The 17,661-nt window shown below is 42.2% G+C and overlaps 1 long non-coding RNA gene across 1 annotated transcript in view; it reads right to left on the reverse strand.

The window, feature by feature from the left end:
- Positions 1–7,182: 7,182 nt before the first annotated feature.
- The window catches only part of LOC118142957 (uncharacterized), a 40,471-nt gene continuing 29,992 nt past the window's right edge, over positions 7,183–17,661 (reverse strand). Inside the window, exons 2-3 of the long non-coding RNA XR_004726959.3 lie at positions 10,148–10,309; positions 7,183–9,693 (exon numbers count right to left, since the gene is read on the reverse strand). This is a non-coding gene — a long non-coding RNA (uncharacterized LOC118142957). The remainder of the gene's footprint in view (positions 9,694–10,147; positions 10,310–17,661) is intronic.

The following is a 17,661-nucleotide window of genomic DNA, read 5'->3' on the forward strand; positions in this document are numbered from 1 at the left end:
CACTTTGAAAATAATGTGCATGAAAAGAATTTTTTCCAAAAGTTCAACACAAACTAAATGTGTATTACGCTTCTGAAGAAATACAGGATGCAGTCGTCTCACTTTGCTGTACTAACCTGGCTACCTCTAGAACATTTTGTTTGGTTCCTGGATAACCACAATGGTGAGGGGGTGTTCACAATTAGAAAATGAAAGCCATGCAGCCCAAGAAAGAGGAGCTCTGGAACAACCTGACAGCTGTGCTCGCTGCTTGTGTCACTTGGAGGGTACAGAGGCTCTGCTTTGCTGCATAAAATGAGTGGATCCAACAACAGCTGTGAGGAGTTACAGGGAAGGCAGGAACAGATCATTATGAAAATCTGTTGAATAATCTTGAAGCTCTCCATGAGAAAGACTGCCTTGGAAAATAATAAGTGAGCTCCCTTTCCTTAAGAGTGTTCTGTAGAGACCAGGTGGACATTCATCAGGAACATAAGAAGAGACTTCTCCTGTGGCAGGAAGGCTAAAATAAGTGAAATCTTTACATTTTCAACTCTAAGGCTAGAAATTCTGTTATCAGTATGGTGAGACTGAAGATAACCCCACAGGCTTCTACTTTGGTCAAATGGAGCTAAATATCATCTGGAAGCTTTCTAGCAGATTATGATGCACCATAAATTAGATTATCAAGAAACCTGGCACACAACTGGCTCTGTGCATGCATTTGGGAGTGGCTGAGTGAGGGAGCAAAGCTCCGGGTTGTAATGTTTGCCAATTACTGTGGTGTAATTACTCCCACCACAACAAACTTTAAGCTATCCATAGTTTAATAAGTGTGAATTATTTCCTGAAAATATAACACAGCTCTCACAAGTCAAAATGAGGTGACTCCTGCACACCACTTCTAGCTCATCACTTAGCAGTCAGCATGCAGTGTCAAGATAAAATTGATCAATCAGTCATATATTTGTTTGTTTGTTGTTGTTGTATGTTTGCTGTAAGTCCCATATGCTGAAAGGGGCTTACAGGTGACATGATCTTTTTCCTCAAAGAACAGGAAGCTAACAGGGAGGAGCAGTGGTGGTGGTGGTGTCAGTGGAAGGTTAAAGATTAAGACACACAGAAAAAAAAGAGTTTTTAAGACATGGAAGCATGCGGACCATAAAGGTCTGTGCTAGCGGAGCTCAGGAAGCAGTGAAGGGACAAGAGGTAACATTTATCGACATTGAAAGGCTCATGTGCTGTGTGAGTCACCACTTTTTACATCTCAAGAAACATAATCACAACCCTGTGAGGTAGCTTTTGTGCTCATTGTATGGATGAGGAACCAGAGCTAAAAAATAACAAGATATGTACTTCAGCTCACTAGTGTAGCTCTGACTCCATCAGAGTCTACAGACCAAATCCATCCTCCACTCCCTCCTTTGCATCGTCAGGGAAGGAGGAAAGTACAGACTGAAGCTTAGCTGGAAGGACAGATAGAATTGAAATGCTTCCTTCAAAACGAGAAGCCTACAAGGCAGAGAAATAGTCCTACCTGGCTGGGAGGCAGCCTGCTGCAAATGACTTGAACAGCTCTTTGAGGCCAGTGTCACTCCTGAGCCATGGCTGATTTAGAAAGCAAGGCAAAGCAGACAGCAATGAGGCTGTGCCTCAAACCCCGCCCATCGGCACTAAAACGCTTCCCACTGCCAATCTGTCAAACAGACTTGGTCTTGGGTTTTTAGTTTTTGCTAAAAATTCTGTATGGGTGCAGTGGCATGCTCCTGTAAACTCAGTTACTTGGGAGGCTGAGGCAGGGCTATTGCTTGAGACTAGGAGTTTCAGACCAGCCTGGGCAACATAGCGAGACCCTGTCTGAAAAAACAAAACAAAACAAAAATTCCAGCAGTATGAGATGGGAAAGTAAATCATTCTCTGAGCATCAGTTTCTTCTTTTGTAAATAAAAAGAAATACTGTCTGATTCACATTTTGTTGAGAAGACTAGATGTGCTAACTTTATAAAAACGCCTAGCACAATGCCTGGCACAGAGTAAGCATTTGATAAACATGCAGTTCCTTTCCCTCCACACAGTTGCCCGGTTGCCTCCCTAGCTGGGCTGTCACAGCATATACACATCTTTGCATCCCCAGCAACTAGCACAGCACCAGGCAAAGTGTGCAGGTAAGCCCTGTTTACATACAGTGCTGATTCATTACTCTGGGCTCAGAAATACTTCTTACGTTAAATAAAACAAGTATATACGCACATACATAAATCCGCTGTAGTGTGAAGTCAGTGTGTGCCTTCCTCGGGGCTGGTCATCGCATGCAGATGGAGAAGTAGCAGCTCTCTGGCAAGGCATCCTGGTGGGCCACTTTCTCAGTCTGAAAGCTGTCTTGACTTGTTTATTTCAACCAGGTTTCATCTCTCCACCATGTTTTCTTTTTCCTTTATGGGCGCTGTGTGTCCCATTTCATTAACGAATGATAGTGCTGGCGTGGCCACTAAGGGTCCAAAGGAAAAGTGTTGTGCTGGATGCCAGAGTTCATGTATTATGGCAGCACAAGGCAAGTTCAGTCTAGGAAACCATAAACAAGCTCACAGGGCTGTTAGGGAGGTCTGATTTTTAGGAAGGGCCTCGTGTCCATCACTGAAGCCTGGAGGATTGACTAGTAATTGTATGAATGGGATCTGGAAGGAACTGTGGTCTGAGGCTTGTCATGACTTCAGGGGTTGGCACCGTACAAAGCCCCGTAAGGATCACGCAAAGGCACCCAACCATACTAATTCACCCTTTCCGGGAACTCAGCTCCCCCGCCCAGTGCTGCCTGCCAAGGTATGCCCACAGGCACTCCCTGCATGTGGCTGCAGGAACCAACTATGAAATCTACCTATGCATTTTCTAGTGAATCTGGCTCTGATTTTAGCGGACAGCAAGAGCTGTCATCTGGTTTTTATTAAATTCCATAAGTAAGAGAGTAATTCATACTCCAAAATGTTATACTGTGTAAATAGTGAGACTGATTGAAAACTATTTTGTCCTTTTCTCTATTTTGTGAATTTTCTTTAATGAGCAAGGAGTACTATATATGTGTGTGTTTTAATTCAAAGGATAATTCATGGCAGAAATACAAGTTTAGGGACCGAAACTTTCATTACTGGAGGCTTTGAGAACCATATTCCTGCAGCTCTGATGAACAGAAAGTCATTTTATTGGGATGTTTTCCTCCATTTCTGTGAGTTTGAGTGAGCTTCCTTCTAAGACTGCAATTGAAGACTGGGAAATATGTATTGTAACCAGGAGGATGGGTTACTGATGGAATTCCCTGCACCTCCTTTAGTTTGAATTCTAGGTTAAGTTCTTGGAAAGCAATGGCTTTTCAAGAGCTGGGCTTCCCTGGCATGGAATGCAAGTCACATGACAGCTCTTGTCCAGTCATACACTGAGCATCACCTGTGCATCAGGCACTGTGCGGGGCACCTAAGATGGAAAGATAATTGTGTCTTCGCTGTAGTAAGATGGACAGGGGCCGGGTGAGGTGACTCAGGCCTGTAATCCCAGCACTTTGAGAGGCCAAAGTGGACAGATCATTTGAGGTCAGGAGTTTAAGACCAGCGTGGCCAAGGTGATGAAACCCCGCCTCTACTAAAAATACAAAAGTTAGCCGGGGGTGGTGGCGTGTGCCTGTAATCCCACCTACTCGGGAGGCTGAGGCAGAAGAATTGCTTGAACCTGGGAGGCAGAGGTTGCAGTGAGCCAAGATCATGCCATTGTACTCCAGCCTGGGCAACAAGAGTGAAACTCTGTCTCAAAAAAGAAAAGAAAAAAGGAAAGAAAGAAAGGTAGATAGGACCGCAACATGGCTATACTAGGAGTGAGTTATGTATGAGAGGGTGTGGGTGAGTGGCCAGGGCAGGCTTCGCAGAGGCCAGGACATTTCAACAGTCTTCCCTTTAGAGTAGGAGTTTGCTAAGCAGACCAGAAGTCTGGTTGGCTGGCAAAGAGGTGGGTCAGGGTAAGGGGAGTCCAGCAGAAGGAAAAATATGCGTAAAAACACAGAGGAATAAACCGCTGGCCTGAGGGATCATCATGACCCCCAGATCAAACTCATGTAAGTTTCTCCAACACATAACAGTTCTTGTCTCAAGTAAGACACTAGGAGAGTAGGCCACTATGAGCCCCAATTCCATCAAACGCCTCCTAGCCCTGTCATGTACGCAGCATAAGTACAGGGGATAATACAAACATGTGATATCACCATCCCAGGTCACTGAGGATGAGAGCGCTGTCTTCCTGTGATGCTTTCTGTCTTTTTTATGAACTTGCAGAAAAAAATTCAAAAAGTCTGAGGCTGCCCCTTAAGAATAAGAAATTGCATATGAGGGTTAGCATACTATGTTTTGTGTAACCTACTGGAGACCCTGGGATGGCTTTTCCTGAAAGAAATTATCTGAGTCCTGCCTTACCACCTAGACAAACAGGAAAGGGAGGGGGTTGATTCCATCAACAGTGTGTGCTTGTGTCTTAGGTGGGTTTCCAGTCCAAGAAATACAAATAACTGTAAGGCAATTTTTAATCTTTACTGAACGCTCTTGAAGCCTATTGAAGGGAATCCCAAATGCACAGCAAAATATCTTAAAATTGCCTTTCCCTATCTCTCTCAAGTCATATATATCACACATTTATGGCTCTCTCCTCCTAATTTTTTTTCTCCCTCTTTCCATATTCCTCCCAAACTCTCTTAAGCTCAACGACAAGAACTCTTGTCTTTTCACCCCAGGCCCCTTGTCCCCTTCCTGGATTTATTCCTCTGGTGGCTGGTAGCTCTGTCTCCTTTCTAAAGTAAATCAATTTCACATTTTTGGCCCCCTACTCCAGTCAACAACACCATATTATTTTTATATTTGTGGCAGAAGTTTAATAGGTGGAATGAGGGGATGCTTTGCAGAGGCTAGAAAACACAGGAGAAAAATTTGTTTTCCTTGTCATTTGAACAGTAAGCATATATAGCCCCTGCTGACAGAGTTTCTTTCTGTTGGCTTCCATATTTTAGGCTACTGGCCACCCTAAAAAACCTAAGTCTTCCCATGTAACAGAAGCTTAATGTAAATGACTTGCATAAGCCTATTCTCCCCTAACTTAATTTTTTTTCTCCTTTATCCATACCAGATTTAAGTCTGGATTCCTTGACTCGTCCAAAGTGGTCAAATGCAAGAATGTTGTTTATTTTTAATGACTGTCTTCCCCATTAACTCCCAGAGACCAGGGGCCTTGGCCATCTAGGTGACCATGAGCACTGTCCCTGGAAAATGGAACATACTCATTTATTCTTCTTCTTCTTTCTTTTATTTTGATGGAGTTTCACTCTTGTTGCCCAGGTTGGAGTGCAATGATGTGATCTTGGCTCACCACAACCTCTGCCTCCCGGTTCAAGCAGTTCTCCTGCCTTAGCCTCCCGATTAGCTGGGATTACAGGTATGCACCACTATGCCCAGCTAACTTTGTATTTTTAGTAGAGATGGGGTTTCTCTAAGTTGGTCAGGCTGCTCTTGAACTCCCAACCTCAGGTGAGCCACCCCCCTCAGCCTCCCAAAGTACTGGGGTTACAGGCATGAACGATCATGTCCCACCCATTTATTCTTATATTCAGCATCTGTTGAAGGGAATTTGAATGTGAGCATAAACTTCTTAAAGGACCTTTCAGTCCCTTGAACCAAGTGTGAACCAAGTGTCATCAGCATCAAAGTTATGCAACCTGGAGCACATACAATTAATAATTGCATTTCACTCTAATTCAAGCCATCACAAGAATGGGTGACCCAAGAAGCAATCTTAACCCCTCATAGATTTTTCTCCAATACTTAATCTACAAGCCAAAGACTTTTGGGGTACAGAAAAAGTCATTTTTTTTTCTTTCCTCTGAGGGAAGTGACCAAATACAAAGTTTTCATACTCAGCTCCCAACTGCTCCCAGCCCATTCTGGCATCTGAAGAGTTAATCTGCTGCCACCTAGTGGTTCTTGGCCAACCTGCGGGAACCTCAGCTCACTTAAGAGGGATGAGGGTGATGGTGATGGGTGGGCGTTGGGCTGTCTCCGTAAAGAGCACAAGGTTCCCAAGTGACTTTGTCTTCCCACCCCAAAGTTTCTCTTTCTCTCTCTCTCTCTCTCTCTCTCTCTCTCTCTCTCTCTCTCTCTCTCTCTCTCTCTCTCTCTCTCTCTCTCTCTTTCTCCTCTCTCTCGCTCTCCCTCCCTCTCCCCCTCCCTCCTTTCTCTATTTCCCTCCTTTCTTTCTCCCCCCTCCCTTTTTCTCTCTCTCCTTCCTTTCTCTCTCTCCCCCCAACTCTGGGCCCTGTTTCCTGTAGACCTGAGGCAAAGCAGTAGTTCAGGCTGGGATTTCTTGCAAGTTTTCCACTGTGGGGTGCCGCAACAGCTGTGACCCTGGCTTGATTTTGATGTAGACTTCAAGGGCGCCGTCCCCAGCGGGGAGGACATTTTTACCTCGGGAGCCTATTCACATTGGTAGCCTTGGCAGGGAAAGTTCCAGAAGCTTTGATTACACAAATACCTCTGCTAGGTACAGGCCCGTCTTGGCAACCTGGGGAGAGAGAATGTGCACACGGGCTGATTAAACCAAACGACCCGTTTCCTTTGCCGGGTTTGGGGGCTGGGGGTCTTCGGCTTGGAAATGATTTTTCCTTGGCTGTGTTGCCTGGAAACTTTGAGGCTTTAATTAGGACTGGGGAGGTTTTTGGCTCCTGCAGCTGCCTCTGCTCTCCCCCCGGGTTACTGAGTGAGAATGCGTGCATGCATGTGTGTGTGTGCGTGTGTGCATGTGTGTGTGTGTCCCCTGCAGTGCAGGCCAAAGCCGTCTGGAGAAGTTAATTGTGTACTGAGGCAGATGTGGCTCTTTTTATTTCAATTGATTTCAGTTAATAACTTTTAACCTCTGAACCACAGTGAGGCTGCGTGTGGTTTATGTATCATGTACTGGAGCCTGGACAACTGAGTGGAAATGGTAGCTATTACCTTACGGCTGCCATCCATCTACCGCTGATCTTTGGAAAGTTTTCTAAATGTTCCTAAGCAAATCCAGAAAGGACATCCTCTGTCAGTGTCTCCCTGGCTCTGTGAGTTCCTAGGAAGAAGTAAGACAAGAGCCAGCCCACCCCAAAGCAGTTATCTTATTTGGTCAGAGAAAAAAGTTAGAGTCAACAAATTAAAATGCAACATTTTTCATCCTTTATTGACTTCACGTTCTTTTTTTAACCTCAACATTACCAAGCAGTTAGTCTCTCATCTGGAGACCTGGAGAAAAAAGAAGAATTTTCTTCTCTGCTTTTCTTTGGTATGTATATACGTTTGTATTTCAACTATCAATGTTATACGTAAACATCTGATGATGATATAAAGATTAAGTACAGAAGTATAAGCCCTTTTGCTCAAAGGCAGATTTTGAGGTCCTGCTGGGGTCAAGGCAGGTGCAGGCATATTGTGGCCCACCCCTTTTCTTCCTTCCCTCCCTCTTTTCTGCTTTCCTTTCCTCCTTCCTTCAGAGGAAGATTCAGAAACACAGGTCTTTCCTTCATGGAGCACGTGGAAATGAGCTCCCACATACCATGTGTATTTGTTTGCTAGGCCTAATGTAAGAAGGTGCCACATGAAGATCTAATATCTAGCATCTATAAGGAACTTAAAAAATTTACAAGAGGAAAACAAACAACCCCATTAAAAAGTGGGCAAAGGACATGATCAGACACGTCTCAATACAAGACATACATGTGGCCAACAAGCACATAAAGAAAAGCTCAATATCACTAATCATTAGAGAAATGCAAGACAAAATCACAGTGACATACCTCCTCACACCAGCCAGAATGGCTATTACTAAAAATCAAAAAATAGGATGGACACCATGGTTCATGCCTGTAATTCCCACACTTTGGGAAGCCAAGGCAGGTGGATCACCTGAGGTCAGGAGTTCAAGACCAGCCTGGCCAACATGAGGAAACCCCATCTCTACTAAAAATACAAAATTAGCTGGGTGTGGTGGTGCATGCCTGTAGTCCCAGATACTTGGAGGCTAGGGTAGGAGAATCTCTTGAACCTAGGAGGTGGAGGTTGCAGTGAGCCAAGATTGTACCACTGCACTCTAGCCTGGGCAACAGGCTACTCCGTCTCAAAAAAAAAATCGAAAAATAATAGGTATTGGCAAGGTTGTGGAGAAAAGGGAATGCTTATACACTGTTTGTGGGAGTGTAAATTAGTTCAACCATTGTGGAAAACAGTGTGGTGATTCCTTAAAGAGCTAAAAACAGAACTACCATTTGACCCAGCAATCCTACTTCTGGGTAGGTACCCAGAGAACTATATATCATTCTACCATAACGATGCGTGTACACGAATGTTCATTGCAGCACTATTCACAATAGCAAAGGCATGGAATCAATCTAAATGTCCATCAGTGAAAACTGGATAAAGAAAACATGATACATATACACCACGGAATACTATGCAGCCATAAAAAAGAATGAGATCATGTCTTTTGCAGGAACATGGATGAAGCTAGAGGCTATTATCCTTAGCAAACTAATGCAGGAACAGAAAACCAAATACTACATGCTCTTATTTATAAGTAAGAGATAAATGACAAGGATTTATAAACCAAAGAAGGAAACAAAGACACTGGGGTCTACTTGAGCATGGAGGGTGAAGGAAGGGAGAGGAGCAGAAAGGATAACTTTTGCATACTGGGCTTAATACCTGGCTGATGAAATAATATATACAACAAACCCCTATTACAGGTGTTTACCTATGTAACACAACTGCATGTGTATTCCCAAACCTAAAATAAAAGTTAAAAAAATAATAATATGATGAGTTAAGGCCGGGTGCGGTGGCTCAACCCTGTAATCCCAGCACTTTGGGAGGCCGAGGCAGGTGGATCACGAGGTCAAGAGATCAAGACCATCCTGGTCAACATGGTGAAACCCCGTCTCTACTAAAAATACAAAAAATTAGCTGGGCATGGTGGTGCGTGCCTGTAATCCCAGTTGCTCAAGAGGCAGAAGAATTGTTGAACCCAGGAGGTGGAGGTTGCGGTGAGCCAAGATCGCGCCATTGCACTCCAGCCTGGGTAACAAGAGCAAAACTCCGTCTCAAAATAATAATGATAATAATAATAATAATAATATGATGATGATGATGAGTTAAAAAAAAGAGAGAGAGTACCAGAGACTGGGTGGCTTAGACAAGAGCAATGTGTGTCTCACAGTTCCGCAGGCAGGGTTGGTCCCTTCTGCGGGCTGTGAGGGAGGCTCTCTTACACGCCTCTCCCAGCTCGCTGGCAATCTTTGCTGGTCCTTGACTCGCAGACGCATTGCCCTGATCTCTGCCTTTGTGTTCACATAGCTTTCTTCCTGGCACTGGGAGTGACATGACTTGACTGTTTTCTAGGGAACCCTTACTTTAGGCTTCTCCTCTTGGGTTGGTCAGTTGCCCAGAGAAGACTCTTCAGTCCCCTACTTGAAGAATATGCACCTGGTTGCTGTGTTCTGGAAGCCACGTGTGAGAAGAAGGCTGGAACCCAAATATTCAGTCAGCTACTCTATAGTCTTTTAATTCCTCCGTTTTCAGTACATCGTCCTCCAGATCTCCATGCTCTCTGGCTTCTCTAGTTCAGAAACCTCCTGGTTACTGTCTTCAGAAAATAAATCTCTCCTACCACTTACTGCAATAGAGAAGAAGAAGGAGCCATGTGGATGCATGTCATGAGGGAACACGGTACGGGGAGAGGCCAACTGCTTCTAGAACCCTTCTTGGCCAGGTGCAGTGGCTCACGTCTATAATCCCAGCAGTTTGGGAGGCCAAGGCGGGTGGATCACCTGAGGTCAGGAGTTCAAGACCAGCCTGGCCAACATGGTGAAACCCTGTCTCTATTAAAAATACAAAAATTAGCCAGGCATGGTGGTGCATGCCTGTAATCCCAGTTACTCAGGAGGCTAAGGCAGGAAAATCGTTTGAACCCAGGAGGCCGAGGTTGCAGTGAGCTGAGATCATGCCGTTATACTCCAGCCTGGCAGACAAGAGCAAGACTGAGTCACTGAGTCTTTAAAAAAGTAATAATAAAATAAAATAAAACCCTCTCACCAACCCTCCTTTTTCAGCCCCACCTTCACTCTCACCTCCAGAGGTACCAGGTGTCACCAGTCCTGCGCTGTTTTCACTGCTCTGAATGTGAATCAAGTTGATCTTGGAGTTTCCCGTGCAGACTGTGTACAGTTTGATGGGGTCTGGCAGGCCAGTCACCGCCTTTCACCGCATTTTCACTTTCAAAATTCTGCTATCTGTGTTAGTGGGTTTCGGGAGGAAAGAGAGCTAACTATACGCGTCCAATTTTCCAACTTTGCCTTTAAGGCCATTCTTGTGTTTCAAGCAGTATGTTCCAGAGACATTCTCAAACCCCAAAGGAGTCATCCTATTCCTGGGCTATCTGGATGTTCTGGGTGAGTTTAGATAAGAGAGGCCCTTCAAACATCCTACCATTCACAACAATGTGGCTGAACCTGAAGGACGTTAGTGAAATAAACCAGACACAGAAAGAAAAAGAAAACTGTGGCATGATCTTACTTATATGTGGATCTTACTTATATGTGGAATCTAAAAATGTCAAATACATAGAAACAGAGACTGGAATGGTGGTTACTGGGGTGGGGAGGAGGAGGAAATGAGGAGACATAGCTCAAAGGGTACAAAGTTGTAGCTATGTAGGATTAGTCCAGAGAACTAATGCCCAGCATGAGAACTATAGTTAATAATACTGTATCGTGGCCGATGTGGAGGGATTGCTTGAGCCCAGGAGTTTGAGACCAGCCTGACCAACACAGCAAAACTCCACAAAACAAAACAAAAAATAGCCAGGCATGGTGGCATGTGCCTGTAGTCCCAGCTACTCGGGAGGCTGAGGCAGGAGGATCACTTGAGCTGAAGTCAAGGTTGCAGTCAACCGTGATTGTGCCACTGTGCTCCAGCCTGGGTGACAGAGTGAGACGCCCCCTCTCAAAAAATTAATAATAATAATAATAATACTGTATTGCATACTGGAAATTCGCTGAGAGAGTAGATTTCAGATGTTCTCACCATCCCCACTCCCGCAGAAAAGGTAACTGCGAGGAGGTGTATATATTAATTTGCTAGTAATCATTTCACTATGTGTATGTATATCAAAGCATCATGTCTTACAACTTATATATATACCATAAGAGGCTGGGAATGGTGGCTCATGCCTGTAATTTCAGCACTTTGGGAGGCCAAAGCAGGTGGATCACCTGATGTCAGGAGTTCGAGACTAGCCTGGCCAACATGGCAAAACCCTGTCTCTACTAAAAATACAAAAACTAGCCGAGTGTGATGGCGCATGCCTGTAATCTTAGCTGCTTGGGAGGCTGAGGCAGGAGAATCGCTTGAACCTGGGAGGCAGAGGTTGCAGTGAGCCAAAATTGCACCACTGCACTCCAGCCAGGGTGACAGAGCAAGACCCTGTCTTAAAAAAAAAAAAAAAAAAAAAAAAACAAGAAAAGAAATATATATACATATATACACACACCATAAGAGAGGGCCCTCAATATGCTTCATTTAATATATGAACATATGGCTGCACATTCGCACACACAAACACACACACTCATGCTGCATATTTTCTCTACAAAATCTATAGCCAACCTCAGTGGAATATGTGGATTCACCAGCCCGATTCTTACTTTGTTCTCCACAAAATTCTCTAAGATTCCCCCAGTTCCTTCTTTCTTCCTGCTCCAATTTATTCTTGACACTACAGCCAGGGTATTCCTTTTATAAAGTAAATACAATTACTGTATATCCTTTGCCTACTTCAGAGCCTTCAGAGAATGTCTCCTCTTTATCCTTAGAATAAAGTCCAAAGCTCTACCCTTGTCCTCTAAGTCCCCTCCCACAGCCTGGGCCCTGACCACCTGTCCAGCCTCTTCCTTGCTAAGGTTTGGCTTCTTGGCCATTCCTCAGTTCTGTTAAGCCCTCGCACGCGCTCTGTTCTCTGCCTGGAAAGCTCTCTCTCCTCAGGCCCCCACATACACCAGGATAAACGTCACACTGCATGCTGCCATCACATCCTGTACTTTAGCTTCCGTAACACTTTAGTTACATGTCGAGGTTAACTGGAAGCACCATGAGCACAGTGGTTTTTTCTGTCTTGTTCACACCAAAACCTTAGTGCCTTAGAACCAGACCTGACAACATGGGAGATATTCAATAGATATTTATCTAATGAATTTTACTTTTTACCTTAGCTTTTTCTAATCTTTGCTCTTAGCTTCACTCCCAGCCCACTCTTCATTCTAACTTTACAGTTATAATCGGGGAAAACATTAGCTCAATATTGGAAGTTTCTGGTCTGAAACAATGCTTATAATTCTCTTTCTGAAAAATGGGGCTTGGTGCCTTTCCAAGGAGAAAACAGTCCTGGATGGCCTCAGAACACTGGAGGAGGTGACTTAAGTTTTGTTTTTTCTAGGCAATCAGGGAAGTTGGTTGTAGTGATAAAGTGAGCAGGTCACATGAGGATTCTCATAAAATCAACTGAACATAGGTCTCTGTTGCAGAATTATAGTTGCAGTAAGATATGAAAAGTCACCCCAGATTTTTTTCTCATTGCTTTCTTTACATGAAAAAAATGTATCCCATTGTATATGACAACCGAAAGCTTGAAACTGAAACTATTTGTTTCCTCATCTGTAAAATGAGAAGGTTGAACTAAGTGCCCTCTTAAGGCTGCTCTAAAACTTGATGACCTTATTCTGATTCCTTATAAGAGCTATTCACAAACAGCTTCTGGATTTCTGAAAATACATTGGTCTTGAGGAAATCAAAATTTTATTGCAGGGTTTTAAAAAATATATAAACACCTTGATGGATTCGGCAGGGAGTCAAGTGAAGAATAGTGTGGATTTGAGATCTCCCAACAATGGCACCATTCTAAAGAGTTCAATAGCCAACATTTGAGGACTCAGCACAGAACTACTTAAGGGCTGGAAGGGCTAAAATCTTCAGTAGCAGCTTTGGAATTTAGCATCTCTGCGCCGTAATAAAACTGAAACAATACCTGCCCAAATGAAAAGGATTAAGTTGACTCAAATGTTATGAAAAAAACAAATAAATAAAAGGACTGTACAATACTTTGTATTGCTATTTAGTAAGCATCTACTCCCCTCCTCTTGCCATCATGGGTACCTCTCTCCCACATTGATGTTGAGTTTAGCCATGCAGTTTGCTTTGACTGATTAAGTGTTCATGGACACCACATATGCCTTAAATGTGCATGCTTGATACAGCTTCAATCTTATGCGCTGGTGGCCTACCTTGACATGCACGTGGCATGGATAGCTACTGTTTCTTTAGCCTAGACACCAAAATAAACAAATTTGGAGCAAACACAAACACAGAACTTCTCAGATGAGCTCAGCCAAATCATGGTTGATCAGCAAACCTTTGAACACAAGAATAAATGCATGTTGTTTTAAGCCATTGAGTTTTAAAGTAGTTATTACACAGTATTATTGTGGAAAAAGCTGACTAATACAGAATGCAAAATATGGATTCTCATGAGATACTACAACACAATGGTTAAGAGTGTTGTTGGTTTTTTTTTGAGATGGAGTTTCACTCTTTTGCCCAGATTGGAGTGAAGTGATCTCAACTCACTGCAACCTCCATCCCCAGGTTCAAGCTATTCTCCTGCCTCAGCCTCCTGAGTAGCCGGGATTATAGATGCCTGCCACCATGCCCAGCTAAGTTTTGCATTTTTTAGTAGAGATGAGATTTCACCATGTTGGCCAGGCTGGTCTCAAACACCTGACCTCAGGTGACCCATCCATCTTGGCCTCCCAAAGTGCTAGGATTACAGGCAGGAGCCACCATGCCTGGCCAAGTGTGTGTTTTTTTTTAACTTGTTAGTTTTAAAGTAGGGCAAAAATATTAAAAAGAGAAAAAAAATGAGCATGGTTTTTGAAGTGTAGTATATCTTATTTTTTTGTTTTGAGTCAGGCAGCCCCTGCACCAGAATACATTCAGAGAGGCTCCTCCATATCTTGCTTTGAATCTCACTTCTGTTATTCACTAGGGGTGCAATATTATGCAACTTAACCTCTCTGATACTCACTATCTTCATCTGCAAAATGGAGGTTATAGTACCAATCTCAGAGCACTGTTGTGTGAACCAAATGAGACCATGTGTATCATATAGCTAAGACAGTTCTTGGTACATAACAAGGATTTAATCAATGTTTGTATTATTAACAATAATAATAATTGTCATCCTATTAAGGGAATTTACCTTTCCTGTTAACGTACATTTTAAAGCTGTATGTAGGCCAAGCGTGGTGGCTCACTTGTAATCCCAGCACTTTGGGAGGCCTACGTGGGTAAATCACAAAGTCAGGAGTTCAAGACCAGCCTGGTCAACATGGTGAAACCCTGTCTCTACTAAAAACACAAAAGTTAGTCAGTAATGGTGGTGCACATATGTAGTCCCAGCTATTTGGGAGGCTGAGGTGGAAGAATCCCTTGAACCCATGAGGCAGAGGTTGCAGTGAGCCAAGATTGCACCACTGCAATCCAGCCTGGGCAACAGAGCGAGACTCTATCTCAAAAAAAACAACAACAACAACAAAAACTATAATTTTTCTTATAAAACTGGATATTGGCGAAATCTGGGAAGATGGCAGAGTAGGGAGCACCAACAATCTGTCTCTGCACTTAGACGACAATTATACTGGTAGAATCTGTCTGATGCAACTATTTTGGACCTCTAGAGTCTATTGAAGGTTTGTGACTTTCAGAGGAAGGCTTGCAGAGTAATCGTAGTTAATTTCAATCTATTTCAACTCTTATCACAGCAGTAGCTACTCATCACCCTCCTCCTCCCTTACACACAGCTTACAGGAACTGTGGTGGGGACAAATCACCTTGTCCTCCAAATATCATAGATCTGTGCTCTGATAACTGGTTGCTGCTTCCAACCACAGAGCTACAAAGAGGCTGGAAGTAACGTTGTTGCACCTCCCACATTGTTGCAAGCCACTTGTCCTCCAACTGAGGTGGCTTCTATAGGATTTAAGGGACTAGCACCCTCTCTCCCCTTCCATTTTCCTCTTTTACTAAAGAATAGGGCATTCAAAACAACTGCATATTTGGGGAAAATTAGAAATGGACTCTGTATGCTCAGGGAAAGGCAAGGCTCAGGAAAAACCTAGGAATAACTTACATTTATGCCTTAGACTAAACCTTGACACAGAGATAGCCTACAACAGCAGACAAAAATAAAAACAATAAATAAAAGCAATTGTAAAAACCAGTAATGTCTGGAGAAGAATTAAATGATTTCCTGAGTTACATTATTAAATTCAAATGTGCAATTTTTAACATAAAGTCAGAACTGATACAAAGAAATCGAAAAATGTGGCCCATTTAAAGAAAAAAAATACAAACTGTTTCTGAAAAATATCTGATAGTCAATCTACTAGACAGTAACTTTAAAACAACTGTTGTAGAGACCCTCAAAGAACTAAAGATGTGAAGAAAGTCAGGAAAACAATGTATGAACAAAATTTAAATATCAATAAAGATACAGAAAACCCAAAAAGAAGCCAAAAAAGTAATTCTGGAGCTAAAAGGTGCAATAACTGAACCAAAAAAAAAAAAATTACTAGAGGTATTCGAAGGCAGATTTGAGCTGGTAGAAGAAAGAATCAGCAAACTTGAAGATAAGACAGTGGAAATTACTGTAAATTAGCCAGGCATGGTGGTAGTCACCTGTAGTCTCAGCTACTCAAGAGACTGAGGCAGGAAAACTGCTTGAACCTGGGAGGCAGAGGTTGCAGTGAGCTGAGATCATGCCACTGCACTCCAGCCTGGGCAACAGAGTAAGATTTAGTTTCAAAAAAAAAGAAAAGAAAAGATTACTCCATCCAACCAATAGAAAGAAAAAGGATTGAAGAAAAGTGGACAGATCCTAAGGGACCTGTGGAACATGCTCGAACAGAGTAACATACATAATGTGGGAGCTCCTGCAGGAGAAGGAGAGAGGTAGAGAGAAAATTTAAAGAAATAATAGCTGAGAACTTCCCAAATTTGATGAAAGACTTGAATATAAACAATCAATAATCTCAATGAACTCTAAGCAAGATGACCTCACAGAGCTCCACACAGAGGTACATTATAATCAAAAAATTTCAAAAAAACAAAGGATATTGAAAGCAGCAAGACAGAAGTGATTTGTCACATATGGTCATGCACTGCATAATGACATTTCTGTCAACAATGGATAGGCAGTGGTCCCATGAGATTCTAGTAGCATAGTTTTGCTGTACCGAATTTCCCATGTTTAGAAGCACAGATACTTACCGTTGTGTTGCAGTTGCCCACAGTACTCTGTATAGTAACATGTTGTACAGGTTTGTAGTCTAGGAGCAATAGGCTATACTATATATCCTAGGTGTATAGCAGGCTATTCTATGTAGGTCTGTGTATGTACACTCACTGATATTCACAGAATGACAAAATTGCCTGACAATGCAGTCCTCAAAATATATCCCTATCACTAAGGAGCACATGATTGTACATGAAAATTTAATATTATCAGCAGATTTCTTCTCAAAAACTTTAGAGGTCTGAAGGCTATGGGCTAATACATTCAAAATACTAAAAGAAAAAAAAATCTGTCAGCAAAGATCTATATATCCAGAAAAACTGTTCTTCAAAAGTGAGGGAGAAATTAAAACATTCCCAATTAAACAAAAGTAAGAGAGTTTGTTACCATTACACTTGCCCTGCAAGAAATGCTCAACAGAGTACTAAAGGGTGAAATGAAAGGACACTGGACAGTAATCTGAAACCATATGAAGACATAAAGTTCTCAATAAAGGTAAATACATGGAAAGTTATAAAAGCTAGTAGTATTATAACAACCATTTTTGTCTCGCCTTTTTTTCTATATGATGTAAGATACTAACATATTTTTAAAGTGTTAGTCTCAAAGGTAGTATTATTGTAACTTTGGAATGTAACTCCACATTTTGTTTTCTACATAAATTAAGATACAAATGCATTTAAGAGAATCATTAGTTTATTTTTTGGGGAATACAATGCATAAAGATGCAATTTTGTGACTTTAACCACCAAAAGGAGAGGGGATGGAGCTGTGAAAGAGCAGAGTTTCTGTATGTTACCAATGTTACCCTGGTAACATTCATTCCAATTAGAATGTTACAACTGTAGGATATTAAAGTAATCCCCAATAGAGAAAATACCAATATAATTAAACAAAAAGAAATGAGAAAGGAATTTAAATGTTTCACTATAAGGTATCAGCTAAACACAAAATTGGACAGTAATGCAGGAAATAAAGAACAAAAATCTATAAGGTATAGAAAACTAACAGCAGCCAATTCCTCCTTATGAGTAATTACTTTAAATATAAATGAATTAAGTTCTCCAGTCAAAAGATAGAAATCAGTGGAATGCATTAAAATTATGATCAATTCATCTCCTGTCTCCAAGCGACTTACATTAAATCCAAAGACACAAATACATTGAAAGTGAAAGGATGGAAAAAGATAATCCATGCAAATAGTAACCAAAAGAGAGCAAAAGTAGCTATACCAATATC

This window comes from Callithrix jacchus, chromosome 7, assembly GCF_049354715.1.
Source record: "Callithrix jacchus isolate 240 chromosome 7, calJac240_pri, whole genome shotgun sequence".
Taxonomy (NCBI): domain Eukaryota; kingdom Metazoa; phylum Chordata; class Mammalia; order Primates; family Cebidae; genus Callithrix; species Callithrix jacchus.